Below are 23,644 nucleotides of genomic sequence, written 5' to 3'. Positions count from 1 at the left end.
TTTCAGCATCCTCCTTAGTCATTTAGATACTTCTGCTTATATAATTTTCCTATATCCCATCTATTATGTTTCCTTGCCTCTTTAGATAGCTCTTTGTGGCTCTGCTAATTAGCTGGGTCTGATGGTGGAGGCACAGCATCTAAAATGTGCTCAGATAAATGGGGAAAACAGAGCATCTGAAAACACAGAACTATTCCACACAGACTTACGATTCAAATAGGGTCATCTTTGTCCAATTAAGCAAGCCTACTTGAAGAAACATGGCTGAAATACTGTTTTCATCAAGAGACTTTTTTTTTTAATGTCCCAAAGCTAAAAGAAAAAGGACATAGGAAGAGATACAGGAAGAACATTACTTACTAAGTCATTGCATTTAGAAGTCTTGGAGACATGTATTGAATTGCTTTGTTTCTGAACTGGATGGTGCTCTGCCGAAATCCTCCTGTGACTTCTTGCATTCCCTTCATTCAATTTTATATTGTTTTGAAGGTCCAGGCAGAGAGGATATGTAATTGGACATTTGGTGAATGCAGAGGAGTGAAATTGTGTTCAAAGTTATTAGCTTATCTTCGTGTGAAGAGCAAGGAGAACATTTTATTTCATCTAACTTTTCATAGCTATCAATTAATCCTTTGCTTTAAGGATGACAACACAATGCTTTTCCTCATTCTCATGGAAACATTGACATCTAGTGGGTCACTACATTAATGCAGGGCAGCTCAAAGGCTGGATAAAATGCTCAAATTTGGGGGCTATTCAATACGGTAATGTTCTCTTTGATTAATGTAGCTCATTGATCTTTCTAACTAACCTCTCCTTGTAATTGTGGATAAGAAAGAATCATCTCTCATATGGAAAAGGAAGTTGTAGAAAACAAACTTAGCATACCTAACCAATAGCTTTCACATACCCTATAGATTCTTAATGATTATGTTACTTGAAGATTTGTTATTTATAGGATCCCAGATCATTTAGTAATGATAGAAACTAAGTCTTCATGTTGGGAGACTTACATAGTCTGGTACAGTGGTTCTTAAGCATTTTTATTTCAGGGACGACTTTGATGAACAGTGTTAGGGAGCACTCTGCCAAAAAATTTTATATATGAGCAGCCACATTAGATTCTGTATACAATTTCAAGGGAGTTCACAGAACCAGTGAAGCTTGAGATGATAAAGAACTTCTGCCTATTGATAATGACAGAAAACTTACAGCACTTACTATGTGCCAGATGCTGTTCAAATACTGTTCAGGTAGCAACTCATTTAAGTATCCTAACTTTTCTATGTAGACATTATTATTAACCCATTTCACAGAAAATGAAGCTGAAACACAGAGAGATGAAAATATTTGCCCAAAGGCACTAGCAGGTGGACTTGAGATCAAAACTCAGGTAGGCTGAACAGAAAGTCCACACTCTGTTATAACTGCCTGGTGCCTCTCAGAAGAAATACTGCACAGATGGCTTGATTGGCAGATAGAACCCTTACACATTGCTCTCAGCGTGGCCAATCACCCTAAGCAATCTCTTCAGACTAGTTGTCGTCTATGCCTCAGTTATCCAGAATTGTATCACAACAGATAAATGGGCACTACCTAATTGGGAAAGGAGACAGGTGTAAAACTAAGGCAACATGCTTTGGAGCCTTTGAATGGGAGCTTTAATACAAGTCTGAATTCCCAGGACCTTCATGTCCTATAGTATTGGGCTTATAGCCTTTGGGAGTACAAAAGACTAGTACATTAGCAATGAACTTGAGCAAATGTCAGTTCTGTGGGGCAAGAGATGTGACAGATCTTCTTCGTTCTAAAAGACCTTTAATCTTTTATCTGCATACCTCATACTTCATGAACCAATGCAAGCTGCTTGGATTAACTCTCCTATGGTTATACTAGGAGAGAAAAGCTATAACATCTGTTCCCTGGCATGCAATTTTTCTTAGAGAACAATGGTATAGGGTTAGGAAACGTGACGCATGAAGTGTTGGTAACACCACCACCTCCCAAAGATGTCCCTGAGTCCAGCACTGGACCCCTCTCCCTATATCCCTCCCAGAGTTTGCTGGGAGATGAGGGGGAAGAGGCTGTTGGACAACAGTAAGCCTTTCTCAGAGGACCCTTTCCCCAAAACCTAAAGCCATGGCTGTGAGACAGCAATATCTTTTGGAATCCATTTCTAGTTGGAAAAAGAGTGGAGACCTTTGAAAACGTCTGCTGATTTCCAATGCATCCTCTATAAATACGGGCATTCTAGTTCTTTGACCTTGCCATGCATCTTTCCCTCTAAATGGATGCAGTGAAGACTTTAAAAGCATTATCTCCTCTTCTAGAGATTTTTCCTTTCCTTAACCTCAGCCCACACACTTAAGCAAGCTAGAAATAGTGATTGCTGTCACCCAAATGCAACGGAGTTTGTTAACATACAGCTTCTGATGCAGGTAAAAAGGAACAGACATGAACATCTATGGATGCTCAAATGTTTTCTCCAGAGTATCCTGGTGACTCTCAAAGAGGCATACATGTTTTCCAATTAAGAAAATGCCTGCCGAGCAATGCGTAATGCCATATGTCTGAGCCTCTTAAATGGAAATGAGCAGCCAAAAGCTTTTTGCTACAAAAGAAAACAATTATTTGTGTTTGTATCCTAGTAGTCTGTGGTTCTAAAATATCATCATCGCATTTCCATTATCTCTACAATTATCTTAAGTATACTTGGACTATTTGATGCTGACGTTCTAAGTCTATAATTAATCTAGGAAAATTTACCTTTCTCTACCCTGTCTTCAAAAACACAATTTTCTCATTTAAGAAGAGAACTCAGTGGATTCCCAGAATAGTTTTAAGTGACTTGTGATATTCAGTGATGAAGGTCTGTGCTTCATACTTCACCCCTGGTAATGAATTTCACCTCAAAAACCCTTAAGGGATCAAATCGAAACCTTTCACAAAATCAGAACAAATTCCATATGCTGCCTCACCTTTTCCTTATTCACTTCTGAGCTATGTGAAAGACTTACTCAATAAATGTTAAATAAAAGTGAGAGAAAGGTCATAATTCCTTTTGAAAGAGGTACATTTTCTTAAGCTTGTCAAACTAGAATTGTCTATCTACCAGGGAAACATGTAGCACTCTGAGGAAGGAATACTGCTTTTATTTTTCTACTCTGAGTACAGAATGGTGTTCTCCCAATATAGACATCTCTACAGAACCATATTAAAGGGATTCTTTGACTTAGTACTTTGTAAAAATGGTAGAATCCATTGCCAAGAACTAAATCTTGCAATATGAGAACTAGACATAGATTATAACACATAAAACTTGACCAATAAATAATATTAGGTTGGTTCTGAGATTGTAGGGCTCTTTGCTAAGGACCAAGGAAGTTTCATGACCCATGAGACTGAGGGACTGAGTTCTGCTTCTGTCTTACTTGAACGCTGTGGGTGCCTCGTGGCCTCTGCTCCATTAGGGCTTGTGCCAAGTACTTTAAAGTTGAGACTTGAATCTTGCTTAGGTACTTGCTAAAATAATCAAAGTCATCTCTAATGCTACAGGATACATATATAATTTTATAATAAATGTATATAAACAATATCATTCATTCTGGGTTTACTGTGCAAAGCGTCCTAGCAAATGTGGCATCATTTTTATTTTCTTTCATTTTCCCTCACTGAAACATAAAATCCACAGAGGCAGGGCTATTTTTATTTTTTTCTTATTTACTGCAGTATCCCCAGTGACTACACAGTGCCTGATATGTAATTTATTGAATGGATGGGTGAATGTTGGAAGTATTATAATAAATACTTGACATGCGAAAAAATGAAGGCTTGGTGATCTTGCCTTGCCCCCAAAGTTATTAAAGAAAAGGTCCTTTATCCAAGGTCAAACAGTTGAGATTTGGGGCTGAAGTAAAAGCCAGTTTTATCTGATTTCCAAAGTCAAATGATATATTTCAGAGTAATTTTTTTGCAGTTAATATAAAAATTTATTAAGGTAATATTTTACATTTTCTTTTTATTTTATGTCCTTGAAGCTCCATATTTTATATTCACAGCACAACTCAATTTGGGCTTACCACATGTCAAGTACTCAGTAGCCACCTGTGGCTAGTGGCTTCAGTACTGCCCTATGTATGTCACAAGATGGCTGTTATTCAGATAATGTATGTGAATATACGTTATGAGCACTAAATGCTTCCATTTTTAGAGAACTCATATTGAAAATCACTTGGGTCTATCTTGAATTATGCCAACTATCATGGACCCTAGTTTACTTCCCTCCCAGAGGATGAGCCACAAACTGAACACATTGCCATGTGCAGCTGTATTTGATACCTAAGTTGTGTCTCATGGAAAGAGCACAGAGTGTGTAGTCAGGATGCAGATGGCTGTGTTTTTTACTACATTCTAGCTATATGACTTTGGCCAAGCCTAGTTTCACTTTCAGCCTCAATTTCATTTGTTCTTTATTTTTTAAACGGCTTAAGGAGTATAATCTAGTGATTCATCATTTACATATAACATCCAGTGCTCCTTCCAACAAGTGCCCTCCTTAGTACCTATCACCCACTTAGTGCATTCCCCCACCCACCTTTTTGCCAGCAACCCTTAGTGTGTTCTCTGATGAATGGATAAGGAAGATGTGATACACACACACACACACACACACACACACACATGCACATGCACACACACACACACACACACAGGAATGTTACTTGGTGATCAAAAAGAATGAAAACTTGCCATTTGCAACAATGTGGATGGAACTAGAATGTATTATGCTAAGTGAAGGAAGTCATAGAAAGACAAATACCATATTATTTCACTCATATGTGGAATTTAAGAAACACAGTAGATGAGGGGTGCCTGGGTGGCTGAGTCTGTTAAATGTCCAACTCTTGATTTCAGTTCAGGTCATGATCTCATGGTTCCTGAGATGGATCCCCATATTGGGCTCTGCACTGACAGTGTGGGGCTGCTTGGGATTCTCTGTCTCCCTCTCTCTCTGCCCCTCACACATGCTATAAATAAATAAATAAACAAGCAAACAAATAAATACTTTTAAAAAGAAATAAAACAGATGAACATGGGAGAAGGGAAGGAAAAATAAGATAAAAACAGAGAGGGAGGCAAACAATAAGAAGCCCTTAAATACAGAGTAATCAAGTCTACCACTATGAAAAGCATTGCTTTTTTTCCAAATGCAATCTGAATTGTCAGCCCTGTCCTTCTTATCTGAGTGGGATGCTTGATTTCTTGGTGTTCTATATAGGGGACTCCATTTTTTCCTGTGCTATTAAGAGAGGAAGAATTAAAGCCCTTTGTTAGGACACTCTTCTTACTTCGTACCCAACAGAAAAATAGTTGCTTATATGTGTAAGGCGACACTTCCTATATATCACCATTACATACCACTTTGCAGCAATAGCCCAGGGAACTACAGAACTTTTCACGGATTACATCCTTCCCTGTTCTCAGCCATTTACCTTCTTTACATTAGGTTTCTACGACTCTCCTGCTCCTCTTCAAACTAGCTTCCTATTCTCAGTCACTTTTTAAAGATACAGGCTGCATTCAGAAGCTGAATGATATTCAAACAAAAATTCTCTGTTTAAGATGACTCAAGCAAAAACTAGGAAGCATTAAAAAAAAAAGTGTGTTTCCTGGACTCGGTTTGCTGTGGGTGCTCTGTTTGCCTCTATCCTTGAGTGAACTATGGATGGAACACTCTGGCATCCATTGAGGGAGTCCTAGCTACACCATTCGCTATTCACATGCTTTGGGGCAAGTGCTTTATCCTTGCAGCTTTAATTCTTTCAATGTGTAAACCTCAAACTAACTTTAAAACCATCTACAAGGCTGTTATTTGATCTCTGAAGTTTTTAAATTTGTTTTATTCAACATTCTATGAAATTTGAAAATACAGAATGTTTAGTGAACAGTAAATCTCCCACACATCCCTGTCTTCCAATACTGAAACTAAGAACTCTTTATGTATCCTTCCAGAGAAAGCATTTGTGTATTCAAGCAAATGCAATTTTTATTCATTTTTAACACCAAATATCGTTTACTATATACGGTTATTTATCTTGGGGGTTTTGTTTGTTTTTGTTTTTTTACCTATTACTTTTTCTTTTCCACATAGAAGAGCTCAGCAGACGCTTACTCATCCTTTCGAAAAGCTGTATGGGATTATTTCTATACTTTAAAACATTATCTTTATTTTTATTTTTTAAATTCATTTTTTATATTTGAGGGAGAGGGAGTGGGAGAGAGAGCGAACAGGAGAGGGGCAGAGAGATGGAGAAAGAATTTGAAGTAGGCTCCAAGCTTCGATCTGTCAGCATGGAGCCTGACACAGGGCTCAAACTCACATGCAGTGAGATCATGACCTGAGCTGAAGTTAGACACCCAACCAATTGAGCCACCCAGGTGCCCCTAAAACATTACCTTTAAATTAATATGGAGAACAAGCATTCTTTGTGAAAACATTCAAGACATTTTGAAAAGAGAAAAACCAGTGAGGACAGAATTGGCATACCCAGCTATCTGTCTAAATACATTCTAAAACAGTAAGTGAAACAGTACAACAGTGCAGAAATCTTTTAATAACCTACTATACATAACAGTTTGGTAATAAAAACTGTGCAATAAACTGTATATTTAGAAAAAGTTAAATTAGATCACTGTTACACCCCATACACATTTTAAGTGGACTAAAGGACTAAATATTTAAAAAAGTAAATATAGTAAAAGAAGTAAAAGAAAGTGTAGATAAACATCTATTTGATCTTGCAGTTAATAAGACCATTTTAAACAAAAGAGGAAGCCATAGCAAAATCAACTAGAGCAAAGAAACTATAGCAGAATCAAAATTAAGATACCATAAGGAAATATAAAAGCTTTCTATGGTTTCTGATTCAATGATAGGTTTGATGATGTGAATAGTAAAAAATGTTACTACATCAGAAAAACTAATAGGCAAATCACAAACAGAAATATTTTGGAACATACATGGCAGATAAATGGCTAACAGTCTTTACATTAAAAGAGGTCTCATTAATCCTAAGAAAAATAAAACCACTAAATATAACTGTAAGCAAAGTATGTAAGATGACAATTCAGTAAAGAAATAGCTTACACAAATGGCCAGTGAACATTAACAGATCTCTAAATTGTCACTATTGCCTAATGGTAAGTAATGCTAAAAGAACAAAGAAATAACTTTATTTTCCAACTGTGAAGCTGAGAAAGATAATTAAATGTACAATTTTCAGTACTAGCAAATGCCCAGTGAAATAGATACTTTCATATACTTACTTCCATTCTGAAAAGTAATTTCATGCCATGATTCAAGAGCCTTAAAGTTGTGAATTTGTTGCCTTGTATTTCTTTTTGTAAGAAATCACTCTAATAAAATGATTCGATATGCACAAAAAGATTCACATACAAAAATGTTCTTAGACCATAGTCAAAAGTTTCAAACAACTTATATGTTCATCAATAGTGTATTAGCCTATACATTTGCTACACTATAGACCTGTTAAAATCACATTTTACACAAAATGTAATGGAAAGGGAGATTTCTCAAAATATATAAATGAAAAAAGTGAGTTTATAAAATATATAATATAAATCCAGTTTAAATATATATATATATACACACACACATATAAAAACATGTATGTGTGCATATATATTTATAGGATATAAAAATATAAGGTTTTACACAAACTAACACTTTTCTGGGTGAGATGATAATGATTTCTTTAAAGTTTCACACAGAAAAGTATTATCTTTATAATCAGAAAAGGTGAATAAATATTATTTTTAAAATTAGAATCAGGGAAAACATCTCACACTTCGATATTTAACTATTATTATTTGAGCCACATTATTTGTACCAGATCTTAGTGAGTGATACTTGGATATGAATTTTCTTTAAAAATGTGTATGTTTTCAAAACATTATTTCAGATCATCTTCAGGAAATCCCTTGGCTCTAGAAAAAAATCCAAAACTACGCTCTTGGAGGGCTTACCTATTATTAAAATGCTATTAATCCTTCAGCTTTGTGTGGATTTAGACAAAGAGCAACTTTAAATACTGCTGAAGCCTAAATAAGAAGTTAAAATACCAGTAAGAGTGACAATGTAGTGAAAAGAACTGAGACTGCTCATGTTGTTATCTACAGTCATCAGCCATGGGGTTTGTCAGTATGAGTCTGCCTCAGCCATAGGCAGCTATGACATCATAGTTCAGGCTCCACCCTTGGCAAAAACACAAGAATCAGGCTGGCAATATATGTCAGAAATTCATTTCAGAAAAAAAAAAATCACAATTTTCTATGTGCAATTTGCCAAGTAATTTTTCAGTTTCTTTTCATGATTTTCTGAGAAAATCCCAAAGCCGTGATTTAGTTACATTACTTGAATTGGCAACAAATCTAATCATGCACAAGAAAAATCATTACTAATGTGTTTAAACACCCTTAAATCTGTTTCTATTTCACTTCTCCCATGTGATTAGGGCAATCAGTTCCACTCTAGTTTCCCAGTGCTTCTAAGAAGAGTTCAGTTCCCAAAAGGAAATAAAAATGAGGTCTTTAATTATCAAGAGATCTTCCTCTTTATGTCTCCTGATGCCCACTTACCCCCAAATGTGTCAGCATCAAGAAGAGTAATACTTGAAAGTCCGTTTTACATAAAACATTTCTTAGATGACATTTCTGTTTTTAATTTTAAGTTTTATCTATCTATCTACCTATCCATCCATCCATCTATTTAGAGATAAAGAGAGAGAAAATAAGCAGGGGAGGGACAGAGAGAGAGAGAGAGAGAGAGAGAGAGAGAGAGAATCCCAAGCAGACTGACAGCACAGAGCCTGATGCGGAGCTCAAACTCACAAACCATGAGACCATGACCTAAGCCCAAATCAAGAGTCAGATGCTTAACTGACTGAGCCACTGAGCTGCATTTCTTGATTGATTGGTAGCTGATAAATTATCAGTATGTATCAATCCAAATTACACTGTGGTAATTTCTGCTTAAAAATAAATGAGAAGGAATGGATTTTGGCAGACCAGTACTGCCACTGAGAACAAAAAGGAAAACCAAGATACAATATGTTAATCATCTGTTTGAAGTCAACAGACTGTGGCAGTGACAAAGAGGATTGGAAGGGCCATACTCCAGAGAGAAAGAATGTAACAGATGTAAACAGACTTCGGCAGTCACTTTTACCCAAGGTTAATTGTTAATTTTGTGAATGGGCATAAGGATGAAAATCTAAATTTTGATCCCAGAAAGGGATGCTACTGGAGGACAGAGAAAGAAAAAAACTAAGCTTCTGATAGGTATATGGGGAGCCTCAGGCATACTGCCGGTTTTATCTCAAAACAGTTACTAATTTCTGGAACAGAAATCAACAGGCAGAAAACTGAAACCTAAACAGAACATTTAAAAGATTGAGGAAAGCTTTGTCTTATAGATACCATTAAGAAAAGGCAACACAAAGTGAGAGACCACATTTGCAATGTATCCAACAAAGATTTATAACTAGAATATACAAAGAATGTCTACAAATCAAGAATACATGACATAATTCAATTGAAAATGAATTAGTAAAAGACATGAACAAGTGCTTCACAAAAGAACATATCATTTGGCTAATAATCATAAAGAAAGGTGCTCAACTTCATTAATCACCAGGAAAGAATTTGAATCACAAGGCAATTACCACTACACATACTAAAAAAGGCTAAAATTTAAAAATGTAACAATTTTAAGCACTGAGGACAATGTAGAGCAACCCGGACTCTAATACACTGCTCATAGAATGATAAACTGGCAAAATTCCTGGCTACATCTACTAAAGCTAAGTATATGCATGTATCGATCCAGCTATTTTATTCCTCAGTAAAAACTCTGGGGCACTTGGGTGACTCAGTCAGTTAGGTGTCTCACTCTTGATCTCAGCTTGGGTCATGATCTCAGTATTGTGAGAAAGCCCTGCATCAGGTTCTGTGCTGACAGTGACGAGCCTGTATGGGATTTTTCTCTCTCTCTGCTCCCCCTGCCTCAAAATAGATAAACTTTTGAAAATGCGTGACGGGCATTGAGGAGGGCACCTGCTGGGAGCAGTACTTGGTGTTGTATGTAAGCAAGGAATCACAGGAATCTAACCCCAAAACTAAGAGCACACCGTATACACTGTATGTTAACTAACTTGACAGTAAATTATATTAAACAAAAATTTTAAAAAATTAAACTGTACAGAAGTATATTAATATATACCCCATAAGACACGTACAAGAGTGTTTTAATGACACTGTTCATAATATCCCCAAATTGGAAGCTACCCAACTATCTAACAATAGTAGACTAAATAGTATTTATGTAATAAATAAAGACTATTCAGCAGTAAGAGTGAACAAACTATAATTATATATAACAATGTGGATAAATCTGATGGAGAGAAAAAGAAGCTAGACCCAAAAGAGTGCATATGTTATGATTTTATTGATAGAAGTTCCAAAAGCAGACAAAATTAGCCTAAGGTGTTAAAAGTCAGGAAACTGGTTACTCTTAAAGGCCTAGCGCTAAATTGTAAGGGGACAGAGGAGAATTTTGGGGATCTGGGTGGTATTCAGCTTGTACATCGAAAATTTATTCTGCTACATTTTATTTCTATGCCTTCTGAAGATGTATTAAAAGTTTGCTTTGAAAGGTTTACGTATTGAGAGAGAGAGGCTGCCATTAGCGAGCCCAAGATAACTGTCAGACTAAGATCAGTATCAAAATCTCAGTGTGCAGTCCATTTATCTATTGGACAGCTACACATTTGTGTCTCTCAAACTACTGAAATTAAATACCTAATTGTTATGCTAGTGGGAAAATCTTAAGTAGAAGATATGATCTCCAATTTCATGGTATTTACAATCTGTTTGGGGAAATAAAATTAGAGACAAAATTAGCAAATAGAATTTGAAGTTGAAGTCTGAACTCCTCTCTTGACTTCTAGGAGTTTCGAGCTGATTGAGGTTGGAAAATTGCTCCAGTGACCACGATCTCCTTTGAGAATATTTTCTGCCCACAAAATACGCTATTTATTTTCAAGGCTTTTTTGCACCTATGCTCATGAGGAATATTGAATATTTTAGTTTTCTTTTCTTGTAATGTCTTTAGGTACCACTGGCCTCATAAATTTGGAAGTATTCCTCCTTAAGTTATCTAGAGAATTTTTTGTAGCATATAAACATTTGGTAGAATCTATCAGTGAAGCCATCTCACTTAGAATTTTCTTTGTGCACAGGTTATCTTAAATAGAAGACCATTTAAGTTATCTAATTCTTGTTTTAATTTTTTTTTCATTTCATTTCTTTTAGAGAGAGAGAAAGTATGAGCAGGAGAGAGGAAGAGAGGAAGAGAGTGAGAATCTCAAGCAGGCTTCACACCCAGTGCAAAGCCAGATGCCAGGCTCCATCCCACAACCATGGGATCATGACCTGAGCCTAAACCAAGAGTCAGACACTCAGCTGACTGAGCCACCCAGGCACACCTTAAGTTATCTAATTCTTGAATTAACTTTGGTAGATTGTGACATTTTAGAAATGTATCCTTTTAATCTATGCCATCATATTTATTGACACAAATGTGTTACTAATATTTGGTTTTTAATAACCTCAAGGTCTGTGATCTATACTGATGTCTTTTTTTCTCTAGCATTTGTCATCTATATGTAGAAGTTTATCAATTTGATCTTTTCAAAGAGCCAGCATTTGGTTTCATTGATTTACTCTATTTTCTTGTTTTCAATTGCTTTGACTTCAACTCTTAAGTTTATTACATGTTTTCTTTTGCTTGCTTTGGATTTAGTTTGCTTTGGTTTTGCTATTATCTTAAGGTGAAACATTAGATTTTTCAGTTCAAATCTTTTTGCTTTTCTAATATTTATTTTCTAAGTATTTGCTACTAGAGATTTCTCTACAGGTACTGCATTAGCTGTATACCCTAAAGTTTAGTATGTTGTGCTTTTTCATTAAATTAAAACTATTTTCAGATGACTCTGAGGATTCCCTCTTTGATACAGCTGTTTTTTCAAAATATATGGTTTACTTTTCAAATATGTGAGCATTTTTATTTATTTGTTGCCATTTATCTCTAGTTTAAGCCTATTATTGAAATGTATCATACTTTGGAAGCCAAGAAAATGTTCGATCTCAGTAATGTTTTGCGAACACTTGAAAGGAATGTGTACTGTGATGTTATTAAATGGGTTGCTAAGAATCCATTAAATTGGGCAGCTATTGGTACTTCTCAGATCTCTACAGTCTTTCTTACAGATTTCGATACTTACTATATTTTTTCTGATTTTCTATTTTTCTGTTAATTATTGACAGAGGACTGTTGACATCTTTGACTATCTTTACAGATTTGTCTGTTTTATTCTGAGAGTTCTATCAAGTTTTAAAGATATATTTGAAGCTCTGTAATTGAGTACATAAACACTTAAGATGGCTATATCTTCTTGATGAACTGACCCTCCTCACGGCTTCAGAGTTCTTTTGTTTCAAATGAAGGATCTTGTGAAGTGAATACTGTGTTTTGCCTGTCAGCCAGTGGCATCCAATCAGCTCCTGCACATCTGCCCCAGCACAGGTCAGGAGGTAGGGAGGGGCTCTCTTGCCCGGCACCCACTCTCCGTGTGAGCACTTGATGACACTCATGGAGAAGAGTTTGTGAGTGACGCCAAACTCCCCTGTGCCTGGGGCTTTCAGTTTTTCTAATCTGAAATCTTTGCCCACTCTTGGCCTTTTTGTATTTACGATGTGGAGTACCTGGGTGGCTCATTGGTTAAGCATCCGACTCTTGATATCAGCTCAGGTCATGATCTCCCGGTTTGTGAGTTCAAGCCCCCAGTTGGGTTCTGTACTGGCAGTGAGCAGCCTGCTTGGGATTCCCTCCCTTGCTCCTTTCTATGTCCTTCCCCTGCTCACTTGCTCTCTCTCTCTCAAAACAAATAAACTTAAAAAAGAAGCGTTTACTGTATTAATGGACTTATTTTCTTATGTACTTCTATAGCAGCCACATATCTTCCTGTGCTTTGGTCAAGGTTGAAAGGTCTGTGTCTGTCCTCCTCATGACAAGGCATCTGTCACTTGTCAGAGATCAGTTTTCTTGGTTGTCTTGTGACCTCAGCACACTAAGGATGGCTTTGAGATAAATGATAAATTTGTAAACCATTGGCTTTCTATTATTGCTAGAATGGGAGTAACATCCTTTTACAGCTTTCAGAAACAGAACTTACCTGCTAGAATTTTGATTGGAATTAAAATATAAAGATCAGTTTTGGAAGATTTTTCATCTATGTGAGTCTTTAAATCCATGTGTAATTTATTATCAATTTTTGGAGTGATAAGTTTAAGAATGATTACTGTTTTTATAGTTGTTATAATATTGTAAGTATACAGATTGACTAATGTTGGATAAAAGTGCCTTAATTAAGTCTAGATTTCCTTTGCAGCGATAAGGTGGCAGAAGTAGGGAGCAAATGTGGGGGAAGAAAACAATGACACCCTCTTTTTTCTCATTTCATATGATATGATAACACCTGTTCAAAGTCAAATAGCTGCTGGTTAACTTCAGACATTGGACTATAACAAAGGTTGTGCTGACCAAACCCCTCCCTCTCACCATTGGGGTCTTTCTACTACACATTACATATATTGATTTAATTTGAAAAGATCCCTTGGGTTTTCTTTTCTTAATGTTTATTAATTTATTTTGAGAGAGAGGAAAAGCACTAGTAGGAGTGCTCCAAGCAGGCTCCATGCTGTCAACACAGAGCCCCATGCAGATCTCACAAACCATGAGATCATGACCTACGCTGAAATCAATCAGTTACACATTTAACTGACTGAGCCACTCAGGTACCCCTCTCTCTTATTTTTTAACAGTTTATTTATTTGAGAGAAAAAGAGGGAGTACACATGAGCAGGGGAGGGACAGAGACAGAGAGAGAGAGAGAAAGAGAAAGAATCCCAAGCAGGCTCCATCCCTCCATCCTGTCAGAGCCCAGCATGGGGCTTGAACTCATGAACCTTAAGGTCATGACCTGAGCCAAAATCAAAAGTTGGATGGTTAACCCAACTCTTATTTTAAAACTTTTTAATGTTTATTTATTTTAATTTTGTTTATTTTTGAGAAAGACAGAGCACGAGTAAGGGAGGGAGGGAGGGAGAGAGAGAGAGAGAGAGAATTCCAAGCAGGCTCCATCCTGTCCGGCACAGAGCCCAGCAGGGGGCTTGAACTCATGAACTTTAAGGTCATGACCTGAGCCAAAATCAAAAGTTGGATGTCTAACCCAACTCTTATTTTAAAACTTTTTAATGTTTATTTAAATTTTGTTTATTTTTGAGAGAGACAGAGCACGAGTAAGGGGAGGGGAGAGGGAGAGGGAGAGGAAGAGAGAGAGAGAGAGAGAGAGAGAGAGAGAGAGAATCTGAAGTACACTCCAGGCTGTTAGCAGTCAGCACAAAGCTCAATGAGGGGCTCAAACTCACAGACCACAGACCAGAAAATCATGACCTGAGCCAAAGTCAGATGCCTCATCAACTAAGTCACCCCGGTACCCCTCACTTTTTATTTTTAAAGAAATATAATCATGTAATTTTTTTTCAGAATGTAAAGCATGTCAATGAATTCATGATTTTTCAAATTTATAATTTCTCTTCCTATAGCTGAGCTTTCAAACTTGGATATTTGTGTTGAATCCTTTGCTGAAAAGGAGGTCTTAACTTCTATAGAATTTATTCATATTCACCTTTATCAGCATTTTCACTGGATCTATTATTCTTTGTCATTTTTTTCTTATACATGTTTGTATTCTAGATTGTCTTTGAGATCCCACCACTAGAAAAATCGTTCTTTCTTGTATCAAAATGAGTAATGATTATTGCTTTAAATAGTCTGGAAGATAGTCTTTGCTACTCTCTACTTGAATTGGAAGTCACTGAAGTTAGAAGACAAAGTTGGTTTTTAAGCTAGTTAGCTGGGTATCTTATAACCCAAGTAAATATAACCAGTGTCACAGAGGAAGCTCAATAGCATAAGCTGGAAATCAGGGTACAGATGTGCGGGAAAGGGGGCATTAGAAATAATGGTGGGACGAATTCCTCTATAAAAGGACAAATCCCTGCGGGTTAACATTCTCTGCAACAAAATAAAGTAGCTGTTGTCTCAACGTCTTCCCAGAGTTAGTGCTTTCTTTCCAACATGACAAATGAACATTTGTCCACTCTTCATTGAACATATTTATGGATTTCTGATGGATTTTTTGAAGGAAAAGAAGTGTTGAACAGAAACAAGAATTTAAAAAAATAGTGATTTGCCAAAAAATAGTTATGGGACAAGATTTCAGTCAAGCTGTCTGACTCTACAGCAGGGTTTAGCAAAAGATAGCCACAGGCTAAATCTGATCTGCTGCTATTTTTGTAAATAAAGTCATATTGAGGCACAGCCATGTCTATTCTATCCTCCACGTGTATCCACAGAGATATTTTAAACCTCAAATTTAATCTTGTCCTTGCTTATTTAAAATCCTTCCAGAAGCTTTCTGTTGCTCCAAAATCTTTATATGGCATATAAAGCGATTCAAAATATGGCCCCTGCTCAATTAAACAGACTGTACATTTATCACTATTTGTTTTAGATTTTGTATTTATTTCTTATATTCTGTATTACAGTCATTCATTTACTGTATTTATTCTGAGCCTTCACACATACTCTTCTTTTTGGTCCCAACTGACTCATCCTTTCTCATCCTTTTAGCCTCGCGTGCTCCCATAATACCCAGAAAATTTACTGCCAACAATGATCATGCTAATGCTTATTTTGTTTGTGGTACATATCAATGGTTGGTAAACTATAACCCATAAGCCAAATTGATACTGCCGTTTGAATGGTCTATGACCTAAAAATATTTTTTACATTTTTAAAAGAAATTTTTTAATGTTTTATTTATTTCTGAGAGAGAGAGAGAGAGAGAGAGAGAGAGAGAGATACAGAATCCGAAACAGGCTGCAGGCTCTGAGCTGGCTGTCAGCACAGTGCCTGACACGGTGTTCGAACCCACGAACCATGAGATCACGACCTGAGCCAAAGTCGGATGCTTAACCGACTGAGCCACCCAGGCGCCCCAGTTTTTACATTTTTAAATTGTCTTAAGTCAAAAAGAAAAGTGATATTTCAGGGTGCCTGGGTGGCTCAGTTGGTTAAGCATCTGTCTCTTGATTTTGGCTCAGGTCATGATCTCATAGTTCCGGATTCAGTCTCTCCCTCTCTATGCTCCTCCCTTGCTTGTGCTCTCAAAAAAAATAAATAAATAAACTTTAAAAAAGTGATATTTCATGACATATAAAAATTATAGAAAATCAAATTTTATGGTTCATAAATAAAATTTTATTGGAGTCCAGCCACGCTCATTTGCTTACATAATTATCATACACTGGGGAAGGTGTTATAGGAACAAAGGGAAAATACTATCCCATGCCCCACAGACTTCAATATCCCTAATACCTTCCTCAGTGTGTGGCCCATAAAAAACACTAATTATTTATAAGTGAAACTATTTTGCCCCAAAATCAGTTGCAGTTAAGCATAGATTCCAGTCAGATTTTTCAGTTCCTAGCCAAGCACTCTTTGCTCCCAGATTAGGCCTCCTTCCCTATGATTTTAGAAAAACATTATTCTTCGAGTAATCAGAGAATTAAAATTCCAACCTGTTTCTACATAGTCTTGAATGGTCCCTAGACCGCAAGCTCTGAAATGCTGAAGTGTTGGTCAGCAACGTCCCTTGTTATGGCCACAAAGGGTAAATAATGATAGACAAGCGCTTCAGCTCAAAGCTCGAATTTAAAATAGCATTTTGATAAGTTCAGGCACAGCTCAAAAGCGCAGCTTATGGAAAAAGTATATCAAAGCAAGCACCGTGATTAACCATATCCAGATGGGAGAAAAATGTGTTGACATTTCAGCGAGAATGGTTTCAATTCAAGCCCCCAGAAAATCCCCATTTATACTTTCTAGTCAGCCAAAATTTCCAGCTGCATGGATTCTCTAGTGAATGAACAGGCCAGCATGTAGAATAAGGTCACGAAAGAATGTGCCAGTAATCACAAACTGTAATTAAGCGGTAATGGCCTCAACCTGAAGCTTTCTTCAGGATTAATGAATACCTGAGAAGCTAGTGGCCTGAGGCCGCACTCATTCTGTCCAGGATGCCCTGGGATAATGTGAGTGCTATAAACAAATGTGTTTCCAGCTTAAATCATCCCCTAAAATTACCTTTTCCACTTCTATGTCACAGAGTTAGTTTTGGGTTTTTTTTTTTAATGGCATTCATGGGGGGCGGGAGAGAAGTTTAAACAAGAAAAGAGAAAGAAAGGATTGAAATTCAAAACTAGTAGAAATTTCTTTTGGGTAGGGTGCGGCGGGGGTGAGTGTGAATTATATTTAGAATACTTAAACTTCATTTTCAGCTTTGCTATGAAACATAGGGGTAAGAATATTTATTATATGCCTGATGATGCCCATAAATTTATCACTTAGTAAATGTGAATGAAATTATAATTATTATCAGTAACTGTTATAATCATAATTACTATGGCTTTTAATGCTTTGACTTAACTAATGAGAAAAGAGTCTGGAGCACACAGACCTTCAGATTAGTAAGTAAGGCAACCATCAAAATATTAGCCATCATTTATCTGCTGCTTACTCTAAGACAGGTAGTGTCTTTTCCTTTGTGGGTTGAGCATCATTATCTCCCTTTTATAGGTAAGGAATCTGGGAATCAGGGAGAGTAAGTATCTTGTCCTAGGTCATTCTAATCAGCATAGAGGTTAGGAGTCAAGCCTAGGTTCCTCGGACTTTGAGACCCAAACCCAAATCACTATGCACTCTGACCTCACTGATATGAAAGGTCTTGATCAATCATTTGGAAATGATGAGATAGATTTGTCAGGGTGACATTTCCAATAGAGAAATGAAGCGAGTGGTGAATGATCAAACTCATTAACCTGCTTTTAAGGGAAACTGCTATGTGTGTCAAAGATCTCAGCTGGGAAAAACTCAGGAGTGACAGAGATATTTGATGTAGAAATCTGCTGTGCATGTCGTCCTTAGGGCTTGGTATTGCTTCTATCTCCTGATATGAATGTAGAAGCCCTGAGACAACCACCGTGTCCAAAGCAAACCCCACACCCGCACTAGCCACACCTGAGTCTACCATGTCTGAAATTCTTTAATAAAAGACTGAGCTTGTATTTTCTTAAGTGAGATGTAAACATGCCTGAGTAAAGGGTCGGGTGGGTCTTAAATTCATCCTGAAATGGGAAACACTGCTATTAGCAGTTTTCTTAAAGGAAAGTACAGGAGGCTAGTTTACAGCTTGAGGGATTAAGTACTGGGTTATTAAAAAAAAATCCTTTGTATCCTAAAATAAGGAGGGGAGGGGTGAGGAAGGGCCTATTTATTTCTCTGCCACAGAAAAACATGGAACAGATACCTGCTTCCCTATTGTCATCTCACTGGTCCCAGAGTGGGTGGCTGGGCATTCCTTCTTCCTCAGGATGGATGGTCTAGATGACACAGGGAACATGAAATAGTCTCTGACCAACTACTTGACTTCACTGAGCCTTTATTTTCAGGTGTGTTTTGTCCTTTTAGGGGAAGTGACAGGTTATAGTAGGGTTTCAGAGCCTCCTCCAAAGACACAAAATGTGAGGAGTCCATTCCACCTCCAAACTTCCTCTGACCCCTGGAGTAAGCAGATCTGTCGCTTACCCAGGAAGACAACCCTTGGCAATATTCAAGCAAACAAAATATTTTCTAGAGAGGTCTCAAATATGAGTATAATTAGGTTTGGACTATGCTATGTTTTATGAGCCAAAACATACTCATGTTCTAAACTAAACTTGATATAACCTCTGTTATTCTTTTTCTAAGGAGAGGAAATTTAAGAGGAAATTATCAATACAGTTGAGCGTGCTTTATCTTTCTTCTTTTTCAAAGTCAGATAACCACAAACACAACTAGAAAAATCTATTCAGGCAGGAATTACCAAATTAGGAGAGTAGAGCATAGTGAGCATAGTGAGGGAGAAGAGTGAAGTCATGGGCACGGGTGAGTAACTTTACATACTTTATAATAATAAATCGGGAGTCTTGCAGAGTTTTAGGAGCAGATTATTATCTTACTTTTCAAGCACAAGGCCAAGATGGCAGGACAGAGGAGTGGCAAATTTTTGGAATGAGTAAAGCCTGTTTGGAAAACTGACACTGAGGCAATAATGAGAAAAGAGGAGGGGGGCACAGGGGGAGAAAGAGACAGAAAAAACAGTCACTAAAGACTTTTAATAAGAATCACTGAATTTCATATATCTTTGCTGAAGTAGGAACCACATACAATCTAAGGTCAGGCCCTATCCAAGCCGCAATGCTAGTTCAGATTCATCCCACCCCTACACCCCAAGGCCGGGGCTCCCCTCAAGCAAGATGAATGTTGAAGGAGGGAGAGAAAGGAAAGAAGGAAATCCATCCTCAGCATGTGGTTGTGGAACATAGGAGAAAACAGCACAGCGATCCTATGCCACCAATATCCATCACAGCCAGCTCACTCCACGGACACAGTTACCTAAAGAGCATTTCCCTCAGCCACAACTGCTTAGCTGTCAGTTCTGGAACTAGCAAAAGACCCCAGGTGGGAATTCACCAACTGGTTTCCTAGGGGATTCAGGGAGTAAAACAACTGTAGACACTCCTATGCCTCTTAACTTTCTTCTCTAAGCTATTTCTAATTTGATCATTCTCAGCCAGAGGTACGCATCTGAACTGCAAAACTTTGGGGGGAAAATGCATATCCTCTCCGTATTCCAGATCTAATGAATAAGACTCCTTAGGAAGAGGGGTATCTTTATATGTATTAAAAATAAAAAATTCAAATGACTCTGAACCACATGCCAAGTTAAGAACCACTGTTCTTTCCTCAACTGGTAAAATCCAAAATATCCTCTCCATCTGAGCCACTCTTTGGGATATACTGGCTCTCAATCTTGCTTTTAAAATAATGATACCTAGTAAAGAATATAAAACCCCAAACTGAACTACCACCTCCCTATTCTATTACTGCAGCCTAAGACAGCATTTCTTCTCCTCTCGGCATTAGCAAAAACTTCTAGGCTTTTACATATTTCTCTCACTTGTTTGATCCCGCACTGCTGTATGAGATGTGGTTCTTTAATAGACATCCTGCAATACTTTCCTCAATAACCCTTAAAATATATTGCTAAAGAACCAAGCTGCCTAATGCAGCATCCTAGCTACCCGCCTTATTTTACACGCCTCATAGCTTCTGGTCTGCCACAAGCCCTTGTTTCCAAGTCAGGCTATGTAATTTATGGCTTATTCTTATATCTTCTCCATGCCTTTGATGAAAAAGGAAGAAACTACCTCACGATTCCATCTTCTGAGATCAAATTGGATCAAGGTTCCAGTGTTCACAGTATATTCCAAATCCATTCTATTTGCATATTGATCAGCCTCTCATAAATCTCTTAATCTATAATCTTGATTAAAATGATGAGGACATGTTATTATCAAGCCTATTTCAGATCGATAATTGCCTAACCCTTCACCTACTTCAATAAAAGAATTCACAAGGAAAAATAGCCATCAATAACTTGGATACTCCACAGGTCAGACTCTCAGAATCACCTTATCCTCTATGATATAGCCGCTTGATGTATAATGTTTCTCCTTTGGAAAAAGTCACGCTAGAAAGATTTCTTAGCTCTTGAAGGAAATACTTATGAGATACTATCATAAACTAGTTTATATCAGAGCCCTACTGAAACAATAGGTAAATAATTTATTACTGAATTAAAATAAAAATGATGCCACAGACCTTAACATCCATTCATCCATCCATTCATTCAATTAATGGACACTTATAGAACATTGTGTATTCGACAGGCATTATGCTAAGCATGAAAAACAGAATGAGAGCCAAGATGGATCTGTTCCCTTACCTCAAAGAGCTAAAAGTCCAACAGGGGAAGAGACATCAAAGCAAAAATAATAATAAATTGTCCTATTTAGAGGCACCTGGGTGGCTCAGTTGGTTAAGCATCTGACTTCAGCTCAGGTCATGATCTCATGGTTCATGGTTTCAAGTCCTGCTTTGGGCTCTGTGCTGACAGCTCAGAGCCTGGAACCTGCTTTGGATTCTGTCTTCTTCTCTCTCTGCCCCTCCACTAGCTCACACTCTGTCTCTCTATCTCTCTCTCAAAAATAAATAAACATTAAAAAAAATTTTAATTATCCTACCTAGACTAATGAGGAGTCCTTCTATTACATTAGACTACATCACTATGACACCATATAATGAGAAGTATATATGTTGTTGAATATCAAAATGCCTGTGGATACACACATTTGAGAGGAATATAGAGAAACTAGAATTGTTGCAAGAAAGCACATCTTGGATGCTGAGGTGATTTGAAATAATGCTATGTATGAAGAGCAACTAAAGGAATGAACATAGTCTAAAGAGGAATGAACATTTCAGCCACCAGGCCTCTGATAGTTGGAATGCTACAAAGGGAGATGGTCTGGTTAATAGTGTCTTAGGGAGCTGAACAGAGAACAATGTGTAGGAGTCAGATTCCATCTGAAAAGAATAAGTGTTTTTATATTAGCATTGTATCAAGATTGTGTGGGCTTCTCAAGAAATAATGAGATTTCCATTAGTGCATTATTTCATCCCACACTGTCTCCTCTGCTAAAAGGATATTTCAAAAGATCTATATCTAAAAAATAGGCAGATGGATTAGAGGGTTAAAAACCCTCCAAGACCTGGGGTCCTACAAGTCATACTTCATATATTTTAAACTATTTGATATATACAGAACAAAACCCTGACCTCTTAAACATGTTAACTATTCCTTAATTATAATGCCAAATTTCTGTTATTTCCTTTTAATTGACTATTCAACTTTATGTTGTTATCTTATACTATGGAGATACATTTTAAATTATAAATTAAGCCCTAATAATTCACTTTAACATGAAGTTATGTGACTATTTTTAAACATGTTTTAAAAACAGGAAAAAGCTTAGTGACAACCCTTCTGCTAATGAGGAGGGGAAGGCCAAATTTCTGAGATTATGGTTTTCCAGCAATAATGCAACTGGTTTACCTTGGAGAAAATAGTGGAGTTTGAAGGAAGGAGTTTGACTAGACAGAAGAAAATGTGAAGAAAGACGTATCTAAATGTGTAAAGCTATTAGAGTCCTTAACATTGGTCTGTGAAGACGACAGCCATGCCTAGGAAATCATTAAGAAGCTGGAGAAGATATAACGTTCCTTAACTAGTGTACAGCATGAGCAGCCAGGAGGCCTTAGATACTGGGAGCTATTAATCAGGCAAGCCAGGTTAGTAAAGCAGTTGAAATGATGACTCAGCAGGAGAAAATATGAAAAGAATGCCTGCCAACGAGCATGCTAAACTAGAACCGAAACGGGTTCTTTTCCAAAATGAAAGGTCTTTTAACTTTCTTGTCAATGAAGATGACTGGCAAGTTTTTAAAAAGTTCAATTCTTTTAAACATCAAGCCATTTTCTCTTCAAAGAATGACTAGTGTCTCTTTAGCCAGAAATATTGAAAATTCAGGAATGGTGGTTGGGATGCTCAAGTGGCTGGCATTTTGGGGATCACAACAAAGTGAACACCATCCCTCATTACACAGATTTATAAGCACCTATTCCTTGGCAGATGCTGAAGAAGAAAACTGTGAACTAAAAACTAAAGGTGACTTGGAACCATCTGAAGAAATAGTAGAAAGGACAAAAATCCCAAGTTAAGTCTTTCTGAAAAGAGAAATAATTCATCAAAATGGTCTATCTCATAATTTGATGATATGATAGCTCGCTGAACAACAAATCTCAAGACTTCCTTCAGAAAGGCTACTAAGGGGAACCTGGGTGGCTCAGTCAGTTAAGTGACAGACTCTTGGTTTAGGCTCCAGTCATGATCTCATGGTTTGTGAGTCTGAACTCACTTGCTGTAAGATAGTTTACATTTCCTTTTTTTGAGATTACTTTCCCAATTAAAATACAATGGGGATAAAGCTTATTATTTTAACTTTTGAGAAATAGATACATAAGATATATATTATTTGGGGGGATGGTGGCAAGAGAGAGGAGAAGTAGGGAGCTTGCTATCTCCCACCTGCATCTTTCAGACAAAGAAGGGCTTGCCTTCTCTCTCTTTCTCTATGCTTTTCAACCAGCACTGCATACACACGGCTATTTAACTGTAGCTGGGAAATCCAGGTATATGCTTTAAACCGTTCTTTGTCCATCGGTTTTCTCCTTTATTCCTTTTCTTTTCCCCTTTTTGACCCTTTTATGTATTTTATACTCCATATTATTCGCCCTCCTTCCTCTGTCTTTTCTCTTAACTTTTTCATTTTCCCTCTCGCTTTGCATGGTAGTTGAATTAGCCTGTGCATTTGCGTGCTCCTGCTCCCTGTATGTTTCTCTGTCTGTTTTCTTTTCCAGGGCTACCTCAAGAAACAA

General features: G+C 37.2%; 1 pseudogene; it reads left to right on the top strand.

The window, feature by feature from the left end:
- The window catches only part of LOC144221848 (inositol 1,4,5-triphosphate receptor associated 2-like), a 37,644-nt pseudogene extending 14,589 nt beyond the window's left edge, over window positions 1-23,055 (top strand).
- The last annotated feature ends 589 nt before the right edge of the window (window positions 23,056-23,644 follow it).

This window comes from Crocuta crocuta, unplaced genomic scaffold (genome assembly GCF_008692635.1).
Source record: "Crocuta crocuta isolate KB4526 unplaced genomic scaffold, BGI_CrCroc_1.0 scaffold151, whole genome shotgun sequence".
In the NCBI taxonomy this organism is placed as follows: domain Eukaryota; kingdom Metazoa; phylum Chordata; class Mammalia; order Carnivora; family Hyaenidae; genus Crocuta; species Crocuta crocuta.
The sequence above is the reverse complement of the archived record's forward strand: the minus strand, read 5'-3'. Positions and strand labels throughout refer to the sequence as shown.